A 19,043-nucleotide genomic window follows, 5' to 3' on the forward strand; every position below is an offset into this window, starting at 1 on the left:
CGATGCAACTTTTACAGTAGGAAAACCCTACTGTCAAAGACCTAAAATAAGCCCTCACTGCATAAAAAAAACCCAGAAACGTTGTCAGCTCCGCCGTGTCTCCTTTCCGGTCCCTGGCAGCTGATTTCAAGCATCTCTTCTGGTCAGGGATTGGAAAATCCCTGCCTCCAAGAAGCACTGTCTCTAATTGGCTGAGGACCGCGGTGATATCGCATCACCCATGTGGAAGCAGTCTTAATCCTGCCCGATCGCAGAAATACGGTGCAGGATTAAAGTCTCTGCAATCAAGCAAGAGCAGGCTAGGTGCTCGGCTGCAAGTCACAACTGAGGACCCTGAGGAGAAGGGAGAAACGTTTTTTCTGCTTTCTCTTTTCCCAGGTATATAGCGCTCAATAAGCACTTTGTAGTAAGAATTGGAAGTGTTTGTTTTACTACGCGAGCTGCCAGTCACGTGATCACCGGGAGCCCCCTGGCATAGCAGAGCTGCAGGGTCATAGCAGACCCCAATCAGTTGTGCCAGTGACTATTGTCACTACAGGGGAATGTTTTACCCTGTAACTGGGACTCCTAAGGATGTGGCTCCTATGGATGCCCCAGCTACAGTGGGAAAGTGGGAAATAAAAAAATGAAAAAACCCAGGTGAATGTCCCCCAACGATCTTATATCATGGGGGACATAGATCGTAAAAAAGGAGTTAAAAAAAGTTAAAATTATTGAATAAGGCCGGTGCAACACCCCAGAGGGGTATCCTGGATACTTGACTAACATGAAAAGCTGAGAGGGTTAAGTATTTGCTTGTTATGACGGCACTTACCAGGCTCTGGTCCAGAGGGATGACACATAACCGAGGCCAGAGCAGGAGGGCAGGCCACCTTCGACGGTATGAGGGGAGTAGTAGTAGATATCACTTGTGACGCCACCATTCCCACAAAACGGTATGCTACGCAGCTGAGATAGAACACAGAGACTTGGTGTAGTACCTCAGGTCCCCAGGAACGGTTAGGGCTCGGTATTACTTTACTCGAAGTAATTTATGCAAACAATTATTCAAAACAATGCAGGTACAATTCTTTGAAGTGCAGACAGACTAGAGCTCAGAGATCAGGGTGGATACACAGGATGAAAACCGGTCCTATAGTCCATATTATCTGTACTCCAGAGGAGGAAGGGGGATAGGGGGTCACTCGGCAGACACTCTGGCCACTATTTACTTATAACACCCCGCACGGTTGGTGCGTGGGTATGACTCAGCAGCGTTCCTCTATCCAGTGATCCTGGAGATTGATGGCGGCATAGAAAACTTGTAATAATGAATTGGTACCTGGTACGATAAGTCTCTATATGTAGATGCTCTCTCTTATGGTTTTTGGAACTTACTCCATACACATCCAGACTTCAGTCGCTACGGGATATCTCTCCTCTTCCTCCATCTTCACCTACCTGGAAGCTGAAGGTGCTTCCATGTGGCTCTGTGTTGGCACTCTCTGAAGATGGACTGGAACCCTTTTCCTGCTCTCAATCACTGCTATTTATACTTTCATTCACACCACATGACATGAAAAACTGATACATCTACATGCAGGCAATGATTTTATGGAAGTTAACCTCTCAAGCGCCGCAGCTGTGCAACACACACACTGGATATGATAGGACAAGCCTTGCACAGTGCACCTACATAGGACAAACATGTATGACATTTATGGAGGGGACCAGGATGATGTTCTGGGACACTACACCGGTTTTCCCATGGGTGACAAAATCGTGTGATTTTCTTGTGATGCGACATCGCTACAAATCGCATGTATGTGAAGCCCATGCTTTCCAATGGGTTCCTTAACATTAGTGATGTTTTGTAGGCTACTACATTGTGAGACTACAAAATTACAGCATGCTCTATACAGCCGCGATTTGCGATGTTTCGTAGCCCATATTTCCCTATGAAGCCTTCCTTTGTGTTGCATCATATCACACAAAAACGTGGTTTTTGTGCGGTGTGATGCAACTTTTAGAGTAGGAAATCCTACTCTAAAAGCCCTAAAATAAGCCCTAGATACATTGCATTGAATGGCTGTGACTGGTTCATCGAGCGCTGCAGTGATTGGCTGAGCCGCGGCGCTTAAGACTCATAGCTAGCGCTTCCTGGAGGCGGGGATTTTGAACTTGCACTGACTGAAAACTACAAGCAAATCTGCCAGAGCTGCCAAAGAGATGCGTGGCAGAGCCGACAGTACCTGTTAGATGTTGTATTGGTTTTTTGTTCTTTTATGCAGCTAGGGCTTATTTTAAGGGTAGGGTTTATATTATAAGCCTTGCAATTTTCTGACGGCGATATCGCTGTCGCCCGTGTGAAAGAGGCCTAAAACATATATATATATATATATATATATATAAAGGAAGGTGTAAATGCTATGGCATTACAGCATACTGCAGGAGCAATCAAAGCATCACAAGTTCTTGTTCCCTCTGGGGACTTGGTAAAAGTTTTTAAAACTTAATTTTTACATTGTTTTTTTATTTATTAAAAAAAAAATGGGGAATTAAATTTTAAAAAAAGGCTGATCTATCAAGGTAATGCATTATTTATCCTGCAAGGTGAATGTTGTCAGAAGAAAATAAATAAAGAACGCCAAACTTTTTCTGGTCAACCCATCTCCAAGAGCAGTCAAAAAGTCGTATGTACTACACAATGGTACCAACGGATTTTTTTCCATTTCACTCCACTAAGAATTTTTTTCAAGTTTTTCAGTACATTATATTGTACATCATATAGTACCATTGAAAAAGAGAACTCGTTCTGCAAACAACAACCCTCATGCAGCGACGTCAATGAATACATAATAGAGTTATGATTTTTTTAATGGTGGGGAAGAAAAACCAAAAATGAAGAAAATACTTTTTCATTTGAAGAGTTGAAATCATGGGGGAAACCATTAGGGAATATAACATGGAACCGGCTGATGTATTTTATTATACAGTTCCGCAAACCAGCGGTGTTCTACTGTGACGTCTGCGCAGAAGACCAGACTCTTTGCAGAGTCCTGTGCGCATGGTCTCCTATACATGTCTATGGGAGAGCGCATGCATGGGAGTCTGAGTCAGATTTTCAACAGACGTGCGGACTTCAGAGGTGCACACCGCTGGATCGCGGGAGCCTGTGAGTGTCAATACAAATACATCTCCCTGCTCCTTGTCACGTCCTCTAACAGCACCATAACTTAGTTCATAGTGTTGTGACAGGTTCCTTTTAAATTATTCACTGCAGGTCAATTTACGCTTCATATTTTTCTGCAGCACATAGATTAGATTTGTTCGAAATCACATCCCCTTGCCAGATGTGCTACCCTGTTTCCACAAAAATAAGCCCTAGCCTAATTTTCAGGGAGGCTTGAAGTATAAGCCCTACCCCAAAAATAAGTCCTAGTTACACTTCATTAGAAAAAACTAAATGCATAACCTAGCACACTCGGTCCAGGTCCCTCCTGCTCTCTAGGGGTTCAGCACAGTTCCCCCAGTCCTCAGCCACTCGTACAACATCACTTCCTGGCTATGGGATTCATAAATCCTGCCTCCAGGAAGCAATGGCTGTGTTTGGTTCGCGGGAAGTGCGTCGGAGCTATGAAGAGGAGTGGGAGAGCCCTGGACCCGGACCAAGCCTGCTAGATAAGTATAATAAGGCCTTTATTTTCGGGGAAACACGGTATATGTGCAATGTTTATTATGAAACATTACGTAGAATAACAGGCATGAGGGGGGATGTAGTTGCCAGTTCGTGACGCCACCGTTCCACACACCGGCATCCATACACGGCGGATTAATAACACTGAACAAGTGTATAGTACCTCGGGTCCTCCGGAATGGTAAAGGCCTGGTAGAACTTTACTAGTGACTGAAAACACGGTACAACAAACTTCAGCAGGCAGACTTTACAGTGCCGGCAAATTAGTACTTATTCAGAAAACTTGACATGAGTGTCAATGGCCACAGAATGGCAGTAATTATCACCCCGCTCTCATAGACTTCAGCACCTGCGGGTGTCAGTTAAAGGTATACCACTATACGGTGATCCAGACTTCAAACGGACGCATAGGAATCATCAAACAGACTTAGTTTTATTTTCAGAGGTTTGGTAGACTTCTGCACTGATCTTGTTGTAGGAAAACATGTAGTCACTAAAAGAGGTAGTAACTTACAATGGCTCTCTTGTGATGGGACTTTTTGGGGAAGAAACACTTAAGCTCACTCACTCCCATGCGCTTCACATACGGTTAGGCGATCTCTCAGTCTCCGCCATATTAGATGCAAAGAAACCAGAGGTGTCTCCTTGTGCCCCTGCGGTTTCTCCAGATGATCGGGGAAGAGGAAAGATCCTCAGCTCCTACTAGGGATCCTCTCTTTCTCCATTTTTGATACAGGGAAGCTGAATGTGTTTCCCTGCATTACTGTGGGTCCTCCAACAGCATGGGCAGATGGAAGATCATCAACCTTCTTCCTGCTCTCCGACACTCACTTTTATAACCTCACTTGTACCACATGACACAGAAAGACAGATACATTCAACATGCAGCAAAGCTCATAGGCAATGATTTTAAGGGAGTTAACCCTTCAGACGCTGCAGCTGTGCAATACACATACAGAAAATAGACAGTTTTGCACAGTGCATCCACATAAGACAATACATGTATGACAATTATAGAGGGGTCCAGAATGATGTTCTGGGACTCTACATATGCAGTAATTTATGCATGAAGTCTGCGTCAGAAAATATGCAGTGAATACACCACGTGTGAATAAACCCTAGTGGTATGCCCCCAAGTGGTGTAAATGTTACATACGCAAGCTATGTGGATGACATTTTATCCCCTTCCAGCTACAGTGCTTTTTTTTGTTTTGTTTTCTTGTTTCCTACCCACTTTAAAAAAAATCATAATTTTTTTTTATCTTTCTGGCATCATAGCTACATAAGGGTTTTTTTTTTTTACAGGATGAATAGGTGTTTTCATTGGTACCATTTAACATACCACATAGTGTAATGGAAGACTTTATACGTGCGGTTAAATGAAAAAAATAATTTCGCCATTTATGGTGAAGTTAGTTTCTACAGTATTCATGGTGCAATTAAAAAATTACCATATATACTCAAGTAAAAGCCTAGTTCATCAGCACATTTTTTTGTGCTGAAAAAGCCCCCCTCGGCGTGTACTCGATTCAGGGAAGGGTTAAAAAATAAAAACCTCCATACTCACCTCCCAGCCGGCGTCTGTGTTGCCAGCGGTGGTGCGGCAAGCTGCTTGAATTCCTGTGTTTCCGACAGCGATGCGGTAAGCTGCTGGAAGTCTCCCCGCTGTCATCCGCCGCCGTCCTCTCTGCTCGGCTCTGTCACCCCCCGCCGTCAACGCTGTGATTGGATTGAGCGCCAGCCAATCACAGCCAGCGCTCGATCATTCGCAGCCAATCGCAAGCTGCTTTTGAATTTTCCCCGCTGTCATCTCCCTGCTTAGCTTTCAAATCCCCCGCCGTCAGCGTTGTTTAAGTAAGCGCTGTGATTGGATCGAGTTCTAACTGTGATTGGCTGGCACTCAATCCAATCACAGCGCTTACTTACACAGCACTGACAGAGATGACAGCGGGGAGAATTCACGCAGGTTGTCACACAGACGCCGGCTGGGAGGTGAGTATGGAGGGTGTCTTTTTTTTTACTCAGTATATACTTGAGTATAGCTCGGCTTATACTTTAGTCAATATGTTTTCCCAGTTTTTTGCGGTAAAACTTATTGACTCGGGTCGGCTAATACTCGAGTCTATATGGTACATGCTATCTTTCTTCCATCAGTACCACTGTGGGAATACCAAGTTTATATAACTTATGGTATGCTACAAAAAAAAAGTGCTTTCTGTCGCCACCTTTTGACCCCCATAGCTTTTTTATTTGTTCACCCGTGCAGCTGTGTGAGGACTTGTTTTCTGCAGGTTTGATTAGTACCAATTTAGGAAGCATATTACGTTTTGTATGCTTTTTATTCAGGTTTTATTTTTTGAGCCAGGGTGATAAATAAAGCGCGTTTATGGCGATGCATATTTTTTTGTTGGCACTCACCTTGTGCAATAAATGTGATATTGAAATAAATTGGACTTTTACCAATGTGGAGATTCCATTTTTAAATATGATGAGTAGCAAAGCTTTTTTTTATTACCTGTTAACTATTGTTTTTCAAGCTATTGAGATTTTATAAAGTGACAGCTCCAGATTTCAGGAAATTTTAATTTGCAGAGTCACCTCATTCGACATTTTATCAGAAACAAAAGCAGAAAACTCTTGTCTAGGATATTGGAAAATTAGCTGAAAAAAGAAAGATAAAAACTGTGAAAAAAATACAGAAAGATAAAAAAAATTAAAATGAAACATATCAAAATTGAAAAACAGTAAATAAAAAAATTAAGGAAAACAACAACAACAAATCATCCACAACATACACCAATACATTATAATGTCAATTGTTAGAAAAATAGACCAAGAAATGTAAGGAATAGTTATATTTTTTTTTTATTTGCCAGTAATTAAAAAAAATTGATTAATCTTCTTTTTTTTAGTCTTTTCAGACCCCATAGGAATCCTAATGTTAGGAGGAGGCTCACCGCTGGGGGTGTTGGTTCTCGGCGTGGGTGTGCTGGCCTTCCCGATGCCATCGGCGGTCGTGCAGGCGTTGCTGCCCATAGTTCCCATTGGGCTGGTCGGTGGTGCGGCTCCCGCTCTGCGCGCCGGCGCATCCGCGCCGGCCAGGCTCAGGGTTCTCCTGTTTGGAGGCGTGGCTGGAGGGAGGCCGGATTTATTGCATCACTGGCCGGTGTATCATCACGCTCCGCCCCTGCCTTAGGCGGGGACTCCTGCACTTAGCTCGGCTGACACTGTTTTGGTCAGATTACCAGAAGGTGGCTATTATCTCTCGGTTAAAGGATAATCCACAAAATTGGGCCTTTTCTTGCCACCTGATTTACCCTCTTGTCAGTCCGTGGATGCTTTCTTTGCAGCGTTGGGTCAGATATATGATGAACCAGACAGAGCAGGCTATGCTGTGTCTAAATTATTAAGAGCAAGAGTGCAGCAGAAGATTTTTGTTCTCAGTTCCGACAGGTCAATGTTGATTCTGGGTGGAATGACCGGGCCTTAAAGGATTTTTTTTTTTACCGGGTTGTCTGAAGCAGTAAAGGACCTGCTGTTGTCTCATCCTGAGCCTAAGACATTAGAGACTGCCATGATGTTAGCAGTTTGGGCTGGTCGTCGTCTTAGAGGCAGACCTAATCCTAGATCTGGTAGTTCCTCCCCCGCTCTGAAGGATCAGAATTCTGTTCTACCCAGCAACCATACTGAAGCTATGGAACTGGGGTATATCTCACCTCCAGATCATAAGGTATTCCGCCTAAAGAACAGGCTGTGTTTCTACTGTGGGATCCTTGACATCGGGTTGCCACCTGTGACAAGAGACAGCTGCAGAAAAACTTCCGTTCCTAGGCGATGTTCGGAGGGACCGCTAGGAGCTCAGGTACTTACGGGTATTTCTAAGTTGCTTCTTCCTTGTTCCATTATGTTTGGTTCTTGTCTTATTTACGGTCATGTATTTATTGACTCAGGGGCGGCTGCCAATTTTGTAAACTTGGAGTTTGTTAAGTCATTTGCTTCTGAATTGCGGGATTTGAGTCCTCCCATACAATTCTCTGGAATCAACTCAACCGCGTTGACTGCAGGGCTAGTTAAGAAGATTACAGCTGAACTAACGTTCTCTGTAGAAGCCCTACATACAGAGACCTGTACGTTCCTAGCCATGGAGAATTTATCTCTCGCTATTGTTTTGGGGTTACCATGGTTACGTCTTCACAACCCCGTTATTGATTGGGCAGCCTCTGAGTTGATACAGTGGGGAGCTGGCTGTGGAGATCATTTAACATCTGTCCAACTGCATTCTTCCAGTTGTGAGGTTCCTCGCCTGCCTAAATACCTAGAGGAGTTTGCTGATGTATTTTCTAAGCAACTCTCAGAAGTGTTGCCCCCTCATTGGGAATGGGATTGCAAAATTGATCTTGTTCCTGGGGGTAAGATTCCCAAGGGGGGAATTTACAATGTTACAGTCCCTGAATGGGAGGCCATGAAGAAGTATGTAACAGAGTTTGGCCAAGGGGCATATTCGTCCCTCTGAGTCTCCTGCGGGGGCTGGGCTCTTCTTTATGGAAAAGAAGGGTGGTAGTCTCCGGCCTTGTATTGATTATCGAGCATTAAACAAGATTACAGTGAAGAATCAATACTCACTTCCGCAAATCCCCGATCTCCTTAATCAGGTGCCAGATGGTTCTCCAAACTCGATCTCAGGGGAGCATACAACCTGATTAGGATTAGAGAAGGGGATGAATGGAAGACGGCATTTAATACTCTTTTCGGGGATTTCGAGTGTTTAGTGATGTCGTTTGGTTTATGCAATGCCCCGGCCGTTTTTCAGGGCTTCATGAACGCCATCTTTCATGATATTCTGGGTACTTTTGTGGTAGTGTATTTGGATGATATTTTGATTTTCTCTCCCAATTGGGAGACGCATCTGAGTCATTAATGTGTTGTGCTCTCTTGTCTTCGAGAGCATCGTTTGTTCACTAAGCTGGAGAAATGCAAATTTGGGGTCCAAGAGATCTCTTTTTTGGGGTATGTCATAACGCCTTCAGCGATTCAGATGGATTCAGACAAGGTACGGGCCATAACTGAATGGTGTCAACCGACTAATTTAAAGGCGTTGCAACGCTTTTTAGGTTTTGCAAAATTTTACCGTAAATTCATTAGGAATTTTTCAGTTGTGGCCAAACCTTTGACGGACCTCACTAAGAAGGGCGCTGAGGTAAACGTCTGGTCACCTGAGGCTAAGGAAGCTTTTGCCCACCTTAAGAAGGCATTCTCTACTGCCCCGGTATTGGTACAGCCTAATCTCCATTGTCCATTTGTTGTGGAGGTGGACACGTCCGAGCATGGTGTGGGTGCTGTCCTATCCCAGGGAGCTGCCTCTCTCTCCAATCTGCAGCCATGTGCCTTTTTCTCTAGGAAGTTTAGTTTGGCTGAACGGAATTATGATATTGGCAATAGAGAATTGCTGGCCATCAAATGGGCATTTGAAGAGTGGAGGGACTTCCTGGAGGGGGGCAGACATCAGATAACCGTGTTCACGGATCACAAGAATTTGATTTATCTAGAGTCTGCTAAGTGCCTAAACGCTAGATAAGCCCGGTGGGCTTTCTTTTTCTCTAGTTTTAATTTTGTAGTTACGTATGTACTAGGGTCAAATAATGTCAGGGCAGATGCTTTATCCCACAGTTTTGGGGCGCCTGAACAAGAGGATTCTCAACCCAAGAGTATTCTATCTCCTGGGGTGGTGGTGGCGGCGTTGTCTTCTGACATCTCCGGTCAAATTCTTGCAGCTCAATCGGGTGCTCCGAGTGCCCTTCCTGAAGGGAGGTTGTTTGTACCCAGTGACAATGTAGTGTCGGACAGAGGAGTGCAGTTTGTTGCTCGATTTTTGGCGTGCCTTTTGTAAAAACATCGGAGTTGGGTTGTCATTTTCCACGGCTTTTCACCCGGAATCCAATGGGCAGACTGAGCGCATGAACCAAGAACTTATTCAGTACCTTAGGTTATATGTCAGCGATCGTCAGCATCAGTGGGCAGATTTTTTGGCGTTGGCAGAGTTTGCTATTAATAATCATTGTTATTCTGCTTCTGGAACTTCGCAGTTTTTCTGCAATGCTGGCTATCATCCCAGGTGTTCCTTTTCTGTGTCTCCGGCGTCCGAGAATCCTTCGGCGGATTCTATGGTCAAGAGGCTTCAAGGGATTTGGGGTGAGGTACATCGTAATTTGGAGCATTGTTGGGGGTCATGCTAAGAAATAACATGAACAGACACACTGTTTTTCGGTTGGTCAGTTGGTTTATTTATCTTCCAAGAATTTGAAATGAAAGGTTCCCGCATTGAAACTGGCTCCGCGATTTGTGGGACCTTTTCCTATCACTAAAATTGTCAATCCTGTGGCTTATGAATTGTCATTACCGGATTCTTGGAAGATTCATAGAGTTTTTCATAAATATCTGTTGAACAGATATGTCCCTCATGAGCCCAGTGCCAGTGTTTGATTTGGTCCTGTCAAGCTAACACTCGCTACATCAGTCTGTCTCCAATTGCCTGACTCGGCTATTCTTTGACTCTGAGCTTGTCCTCTCCCTTGGTCTGTTGCTTCTGTTTGGTTTGACCCTGCTTTTTCCTGACTCTGAGGTTTTGTGTTTTGTCAGTTGTTTGTTGTTAGTTGGTCTTCTCTCGCCCTTCTTTCACGGGGTTCTCCTTAGTGCAGAGTAGGGACCGCCGCCCAGTTGTCGCCCTGGGGGGCAAGTAGGCAGGGACAGGGGAGAGGGCTGGTGTATGGACTTCCGTGCCCCCAGGTTCCTAACCAGTCCTGACACCTGAACTAGCAATATACTGCAATACTTTAGTATTGTAGTTCATGGTATTTCTGTAAGCAATCTATTAAGCCATGCCACAGGCATGACTTAATAGGCAAAAATACATGACAGCCCTGGGGGCCTTCACAAGGCCACAGGGTGCCATAATGACCGAACTGCTGCCTGCAATCTGTTGAGCTTTATAAATGCAATTGTCACAACTGGTTGACTGCTACGATCTGAGTTATCTCCAATTCTAGATATTGCAGCTAGATGTCAGCTCCTGAGCCCTCTCTATACAATAATACCTGATATCTGCTGCATATGTATGGCAGATGTCAGGAAGAGGTTAGAAGTGGCTTATAGTTTTCTGCAGATTTGATGTGGATTTCGCGCTCAATATAATCGCAGCCTGTCATATAAACATCACAGATCCTTAAACTAGTGTTACAATCTAATAGACACACTTCATTTACTGGAAATACATGGTTTTCGTTTAACATAATATTTGTGTACATTACTCAGTATTTCGCTCTGACAGCATCACAAAATACTGCAGAATCTTAGCTGTGATCATTTAGCTCGGGATTTGTCAAATACAAGTACAATCTTATTTTATGTTTTTTTGATGTATGCGATCAAATTGTATTTACTGCCTACAATAAATATGAAAAATGGGGAAGAAAATAAAGTGCTGGATTATGACTTGAATCGTAAGTTGCTTTCACAGTACTGAATGTTATGGAAATTTTCATTACCGTACTTCTCCACAAGGGGGCAATCTCTCTGCTGAATGTATCAAGTGCAACACTATATAGCGTAAACCCCAATACTTGTATTTACTTAACACCATATTTGCACAGGGCTAACATAGTACATCACACTGTGTGAAGAATGCGCTCACAGCTTTCCCTCTGTCCAGAGAAGCCAATTTCAAGGTATTAAGTCCACACACAGTACTGCACAAAGGTTTTAGGCAGATGTAGAAACAATTCTGCAAAGTAAGAATTCTTTCAAAAATAGAAGTGTTAATAGTTTTTTTTTTTTGTAAATTACCAAAATGCAAAGTGAATGAACAAAATCCAACTGGAATCGATATTTGGTGTGAACACCCTCTGCATTCAAAACCGTGCCAATTCTTCCAGGTACGCTTGCACAAAATTAGGGATTTTGTAGGATTATAATCAGATATATGATTAACCAATTATACCAAACAGGTGATGATAGTCATCATTTTCATATGTAAGTTGAAACACAGTCAACTAAAAGGAGTCTATAAAAGCTGCAGCTGTATTCTGCCCGGAAGATAGTTCCGGAACTATCTTTCTTGGCCGTCGGGAATACGCCCATCAGAACTGATGCATTGTAAACCAATGCATCAGATGGGCAGCGTATATCGGCCGATATACGCTCGTGTGAAAAAAGGCTTAGGGCCCTTTCGCATGGGCGTCAGCGTTTTTACGTTCGCCCGCCGGCAACGTAAGAATGCATGAACGGGCACACAAACCTAACGTTTGTGCGCCCGTTCAGACGGCCCGAGCATATACGCCGAGCCCGCAATGACTTCAGCGGATAAAGACAGTTTAGCTCTGCTAAACTGTCTCCCCCTCACCGTCTCACTGCAAGGGTAGGAGGCGGGATGGGGTTGGAGCTAGTGTGCTTAACAACTAGCTCCTCCGCTATCCTGGCCCTCCCATTGCAAACAGCTGTCATGGGGCGGAGAGGAGGAGAGGGAGTTTAGCAGTCACGCTGCTAAACTCCCTCCCTTTTCCGGCAGCTGTCATAGACTCCCATAGGAGTCTATGCAACCGCTGATGTATTCCGGCCAGAAAGATAGTTCCAGGACTATCTTTCCTGCCCGGTGTAAAAGTGCCAGTGCTATATTGTCCGGCTGGGCACTTTTGTGATGCGGGAATACGCCCATCTGAACTGATGCATTGGAATCCAATGCATCAGATGGTAGTGCATATCATCTGGCCATGAAAACAGCAGCCGATATACGCTCATGGGAAAGAGCCCTTAGTCCCATATCATGTATACGCCAGGTAAGACATCCCACAGGTTGATAACTTCCAAAAAAAAAAAGTCTGCAGGCATTTAGTTGGATGTCTCCATCGTTACAATTATCATACATAGCGAGATAATTTTTAATTATAGTTTGATCATGGCAACAATGTACTTTTTAAAAGAAAGTCGGACAAGAAACATTTATGTTAACCTCACAAACAATACTGATGACTCTTGTATAAGAAAGATTCATTTTCATCAATAATGAACAATAGTCTTACCAATTCTCAGCCCTCCTTCTGTGTATTTACACACTGTGCTTATTATAATTGCTCCAAGCCTACAATACATAATAATAATTAGTACATATTAATGGGCCATTAGCTGGAGGATGATTAAAGGGCCATCTACATGGTGGAAGGGGGGGGGGGCAATAATTGCCCAAATAATCATCTCCGATCATTGTGCAGTGTCAATATGTGCGGCGAGTGAAAAACGAACATAAGCAAAGTAAATTGTGTTGTTATTACAAGCTCTGCACACAGACGTGATTATATAGTAGATAAGGATGCGGTTGTGGTAGATGAAAGTTTATGTATGTGTGTGTAATGAGGACGGAGGTTTATAACGATACAGGCCTCATTACAAAATCCTAGGTGTATTCCTCGTAAACAAGGTAGGATTGCAGGGAAGCGGTGGTAATTAGCAAGTAATGAAGTGATATTTCACTCCAATAGTAAGGTATGATTGCGAAACTTAATAACCAGAGGGAGCACATTTACTTCATATGGCACACGCTATATATTATTACAGAGATCATAGGCTTCACATCCGCTCTTCTGGGCAGCTCCTAATTATTTTCCAGCACTGGGATCAGATCCAAATATTTACGCTAGGCCAATTACACACAAGCGTATTACGGATAAATTTACGCACCCATAATATGGATAAATGTCCCAGCCCAACCACAGGTCTACTGACCCGAACTGAAGGCATCATAGTATCAAATTGCTTGGGCACTCGTCCATATTATGGGCGCTGATGCTTTCAGTTTGGGTCAGTAGACCTGCAGTTGGGCCTGGACACTCAACCGTATTGCAAGCGCATAAATACACCCGCAAAACTCTCATTTAAAACTGGCCTTAAGGTGGTTTCACACAAGAGTTTCTTATAAAAATATCACTGCCGTTTTCGATGCAATTTTTGAGCCAACTGCAAAAATGCATTCAAGAAAGAAGTACAAGGCCACTTTCACACCATGGTTTGTGAAACCAGGGCCTGCTCCATCCTTGGTTCCATCTAACATGCAGAAGACTGTATGAGTGCGAAAACCAGGATGGAGCACAGGACTTTCCTACCCAGTGTATAAGACTGACAGGGACAGAAACTGTGAGACGGGGGCTAAAAGGGTCTCCATCTCGCATAGTCTCACTTATGGTGCCCACCAGGTTCCGTCCCCATGCAGCTTTCTGTATGGAGGATGGCACCCAGGACAGAATAAATTCTGGTTCCACAAAGTTCCGCAAACAAAAGTTGACCCAATACAAGTCTAAGAAAAGCCATATAGAAACAGAACGCAGCAAGGGTTTTAGGCGGTAGATTAATCCCTAACAATGAAATATATAACCCGTGCTGCTTCTTCTATCTACAAGGGTGAGCGACTGAGTGAGGAGGTATAGTGGCCCGAAGTTGTAGTGTTAATGAATGTGAATAACCGTTCTGAGAAAATCGTGTGTGTGCGGCCCTTTAACTGCGTGAGTGACGTGGTTGTAGGCCTTGAGTAGTTAGGGGGTGGAGTTTAGAGAGAGACAAGAGAGTTGAGAGAATGTAGTCGGAGGAGGTGGACATCCCAGCGTGAGGCTGAGGCGTTGGGTAACAGTTCTCCTGCTACCACTAAAAGAAGAAAAGTAATTTAAGGAGCCAGAGAAAAGAGAAACTTGAGGGAATGCTTGTAATGTGTCAGGAGTTCAAACCCCATGGACGATCTATCAAATAACTGGGACTGAGGACGTCTGGAGTTCAGAGGGAAAAATGATAGTTGTACAGGAGTTGGAGACAAGCCTGGGAACTGAGGATAGAGCAGCCAAGAGTTAAATACAGTTTATGCCGGCTGGTTACCCTCCTGAATGATCCCATTAGTATTTTGGGGATGAAGAAAAAATACAAGAACTTTTACCCTCCATACACCCATTGCCTGCTGGACCCTCTGAGGACTTAAACCAAACTCCTGCGGAGCCTGCCCTCCATGCTTTTGTTGTGCCCAGCTGGGATCATAGAGTGCGACATGGGGTTGTGGAACATTCTGCAAAAGAAACTACAATTTTGGCTGAAAAGCTGCAAGAGACCTTTTGTAAAAAAGGGTCCGCCCCGACTGCAATGGACAAGACAGCAGGGAAGGGAGAACTGAGTGAGCCTGCCCAGGAGGCAACAGAGAATATTCAACCCGTCCCCAAGACTCAGAAGTTGCAAACTTTTGTGTCGTGTGAATGAACTTTAATGTCTGCCTATACCCCAAGGATTCTGATACACTGGAACAATCGTGAAGCCCGTCAGGCCATTCCTTCACACCAATGGCCTTTCATCACGGAATATGGTGATCAAAACTTTGCATTTGGGTTCTGAGATGTGAGTACTGAGGTGGAAAGAGAGAAATAGACTGCGGAAGACCGGGAAGTTTGGGATCTGTGGAGTCCTGGGCCGTCGGTGTGTTCATCCCTCAGAATTCGGTCTTGGGAGAGTGGTCCAACACCCTTTTTTTTTTTTTTAATGGACTCTGATGTAGAGGAACTCATGTTTCCGGTGAGGACTCAAAGGGGGGAATGAGTCTAGTCAGATTGAAGAAGGACATTTGGACTTTGTGCTTTTTTGTGTTTACAGTTGGGCTGCTATTTTACCAGGTACTCTGACGCTTTGTTTTGCTTTGAGTTTTTTTGAAGCATACTTTAAGTTGACTACGTGATAATGTGGGACTCAAAAGCTAAAATTCTTTTTCTTTGTAAAAAAGGTCTTGTTGCTAAAAAGGTATGTTTTATTGTGCATAGTTCAGTCAAAAGTTATGTAATAATATCTGTCATGGTATAACTGCTAGAGTGTGACAGGTGTTTGGTGTTGATGTCAAAAGAAAGAAAATGTGTCTGCAAAGAATCGTTAGTATCGTTTAAAAGCTATTGTGTAGGAGTTGAGTTTGAAAGAAGTGTTATAGCTAAAGCTAAAGGTATGCTTCTTGAGTGACAGTGAATTTAAAAGTAAAGAATCCTCAGTGTCTTTGATGCACACACTCCTCCCCATCTCTGTCCACAAAAGAAAAAAAAGGGAGAGCAAAGTTCATACCGCTTTCACCTGTATTGTTTCTAATCAGGCACCTTTTGCTATCTTAGTGTTGGCAACACTGTACAATTGAGTTTCAGACTTTGGGGAGAAGAGTAATGTATGGACCCCATAGTTTATGCTGAAGTATTTAAAATTCCGCTCGGCTCAGCTGAATTTAAAAAAAAATAGACTGGCCAGTCCTTGTGTTCTTGTGCGCTTTTATAAAGTAAAGTCTAACACTGGAAGTGCTATTCCAGAAAAACCTGGAATGGGTTAATGTTCTACTGAGTTAACAAAAAGGGGTACAGAGTTGTGGTTCTACCATGTTCTCATCCGCCTGGTTTACAGTTTCTCTAAAGGGTACAACCTGCTCTTAACTGGAATTAGTACAGACTCTCTTTACTGAGTGGTTGTAATCCTGGGGCAGGAGGTTAGTGCTCTGGAGGAGTTCCATCTCGGGCATATATCTCTATTTTTGGACATAATGTGTCAGGAGTTCAAACCCCACTGATGGTCTATCAGATAACTGGGACTGAGAATGTCTGGAGTTCAGAGGGAAAAGTGTCTCAAAGCAAGCGTGTGAAACTGAAGGTGCGAAAAAGGAATTAAAGCTTGTGAGGAAAATGCTATACCTGAAAATTGGACTACGCAAGTGATTTTTTGAAGAATCAAAGCTGGAAAAGTGTGAGTAAAGTACAGCCTTGCACCTCTGGTTGTTTTCTTAAAACTTCAATACTTGACTGTGGTTACTTTATTTTGCGCCATGTGAATAGCGGCCTAGGAGAGGTGCTGGCATCACGTGGCATTTATATTCAAAGTCAGGAATATTATAAACCTGGATGCTCTGTTCACATTCACTGTGCGCCCGACCGAGCTAGGCCATGCTGACGTCGCTGTCGGGAGAGATTATATAGGGACCCCGTGAACGGCATCATAGTTTCCCTGTGGGTCTCCCGCTCAGGCCGTCGCAGAGGCACCGCGTAATGACTGATAAAAATTCAATAATTGTCAATCACTATTTTTTGGTTGCTAATGGGAAGCACCTGACCAGATCTTGTTCAGTCTTCATATGTTCGATGTAAAAGCAACACGAAAAAAAGCCACTTAAGGTGAAGTATTGAAGTGAATAGGACTTGGCATGCAGTACCAACCACGGCCACTGCACAATGTACAGAGCTGTCTGCTTCCTGCAGCCAAACAGTTAGAAGTGGGTCAACCCCTTTGAAGAAGCATCTAGCTGAAATTAGCTTTTTCCCCTTCCCTCACAAGAAGCATGCACCTTCCCAACGCTAGCAAAAGAAATGTAGGGAAAGGCAATGATTAAGCTTTCCATCTTTCCTTCATTCAATTGGCCAAATTATTGGCACATGTAGAAGGACCATAAGGTGCAGTGCCTATAAAATAAAGGCAAACAATAAGTGCCCCTTAAATGCATTTTATTAACCAAAATCAATATAGTTACAATCGTTGGTAGGGGCGTGGTACCTCTAAAGGGAACCTGTCACATCCTCACAGCACCGTAATACAAGCCTAAGGGAGATTGCATGCACGGAGTCAGATTTTCCTGCACCGAGGGATCTCCACCGGGTGACAGCGTTGGAGCTGGTAAGTATTAGAAATCCTCATTCTGTAATGGCGACGGGTCCCCTTTAATACCGTGGGCCCAGATCACTTCAATCTGCTCCTTTGTGCAAGATTATGTAGGTTATAATTTAATGAGAAAATGAAATTTATCACATATGGTGCAGTGTAAAAATATTGCAGCGTGAGAGAAATCTGTATCCTGGGACGGAGTCCAGCAGAGTAAATAACATCAATATTAATATTCCTTCTGACCAAAAACAAACTTTGACATAACGGCAACAATTACCAAAATTCAATGATGACCTTCAAGGTAGGCACAAGGGCAGAAGAATGCAGCATCATGTCATTGTAATTTGCTGCCTGACACCTTGCTGACCGGCCAAGTCTATATCAATTATACTACATCAGCAGTTTCTTAAGAAAGTGTGGGGTTGTATTAGACCATCTGGAGGAGTTAAAAAGTTAAAGGGGTATTCTGGAGACTGGGCAAAAGTTTCCTAGCGTTTGGCGGGCAGGAGACCACAGGTAAAGCTATATCTGTGCCGCTATGTTACCGCCCTATGAAGCATATAACTTTGACTTGGAATTGCAGGTCTTTTAAGGCAGGTCTTCATCTAGCAATTCCCTGTGTGTCTTTGCTGATCTTAAGGGGTTGTTTCACTAAGACAGTCCTTTGCCATATTCCTTATTAGTCTGTATGACCATAATAGAGTGGGGACGCTGTTTATGGGCCAGAATGGAATGCTAGCCCATATTAGTGAATGGGTTTCATGTAATACCACCATTTCCCTGCAGGGGAACATATATGTTTGACCGCAACTTTCCCTTGCACGAAAGGACTGATCCTTTCCTGTTGGGAAACAGGACAGGATGTTTTGTCCGTACAGACAAACTCCTATTTTGTTAGTGAGAGAAAGATCCCCGCTGTTGCCACAAACACAAGACTGTGAGGGCTCAAGCAAACAGCTCCTTATATCTCAGCTTCCTAGACCACTTTTAGCGTAGTAAGGGGTAGGTAGAGTGGTGTAGCGTGGTTTTTAAATTTATAAATTATGGGTTCTCTAGGATTAGATACTTTCAGAGGGCAACGTTTGTTTTCCACTTGCATGGATTTGGGGCTGACAGTTTTTCCAAGAGGTTTTAGTTAGAAATTTTGCACTGATTTTCTTCTGCAGCTTCTACATATCACTGTATATAGACATTGCAGTCTAAGCCTCAGCAGGAGATCTCGAAGTGATGCTGGATTGATTGCTTAAGGGTTTATTCAGACGACCGTATATCAGCCGCGTATTCACGCCAACCGATATACGGCATCTCTCTCTGCAGGGGGAGGAGGCTGGAAGAGCCAGGAGCAGTGCTCTGAGCTCCCACCCCCTCTCTGCCAACTCTTCATCCCCTCTCCACCCCTCCTCTCCGCCCCTCTGCACTATTTTCAATGAGGATAGGCAGGATGGGGTGGAGCTAATTCTCGCCACTTAGCCCCACCCCGCCTCCTCTCATTGTAAATAGTGCAGAGGGGCGGAGAGGAGGTGGAGAAGAGGCAGAGAGGGGGCAGGAGCTCAGAGCACTGCTCCCAGCTCTTCCAGCCTCCTCCCCCTGCAGAGAGAGACGCCGTATATCGGCCGGCGTGAATACCCGGCTGATATACCATCGTCTGAATGCACCCTAATATACTATGTTACTA

Source organism: Eleutherodactylus coqui, chromosome 6 (assembly GCF_035609145.1).
Source record: "Eleutherodactylus coqui strain aEleCoq1 chromosome 6, aEleCoq1.hap1, whole genome shotgun sequence".
Classification (NCBI taxonomy): Eukaryota; Metazoa; Chordata; class Amphibia; order Anura; family Eleutherodactylidae; genus Eleutherodactylus; species Eleutherodactylus coqui.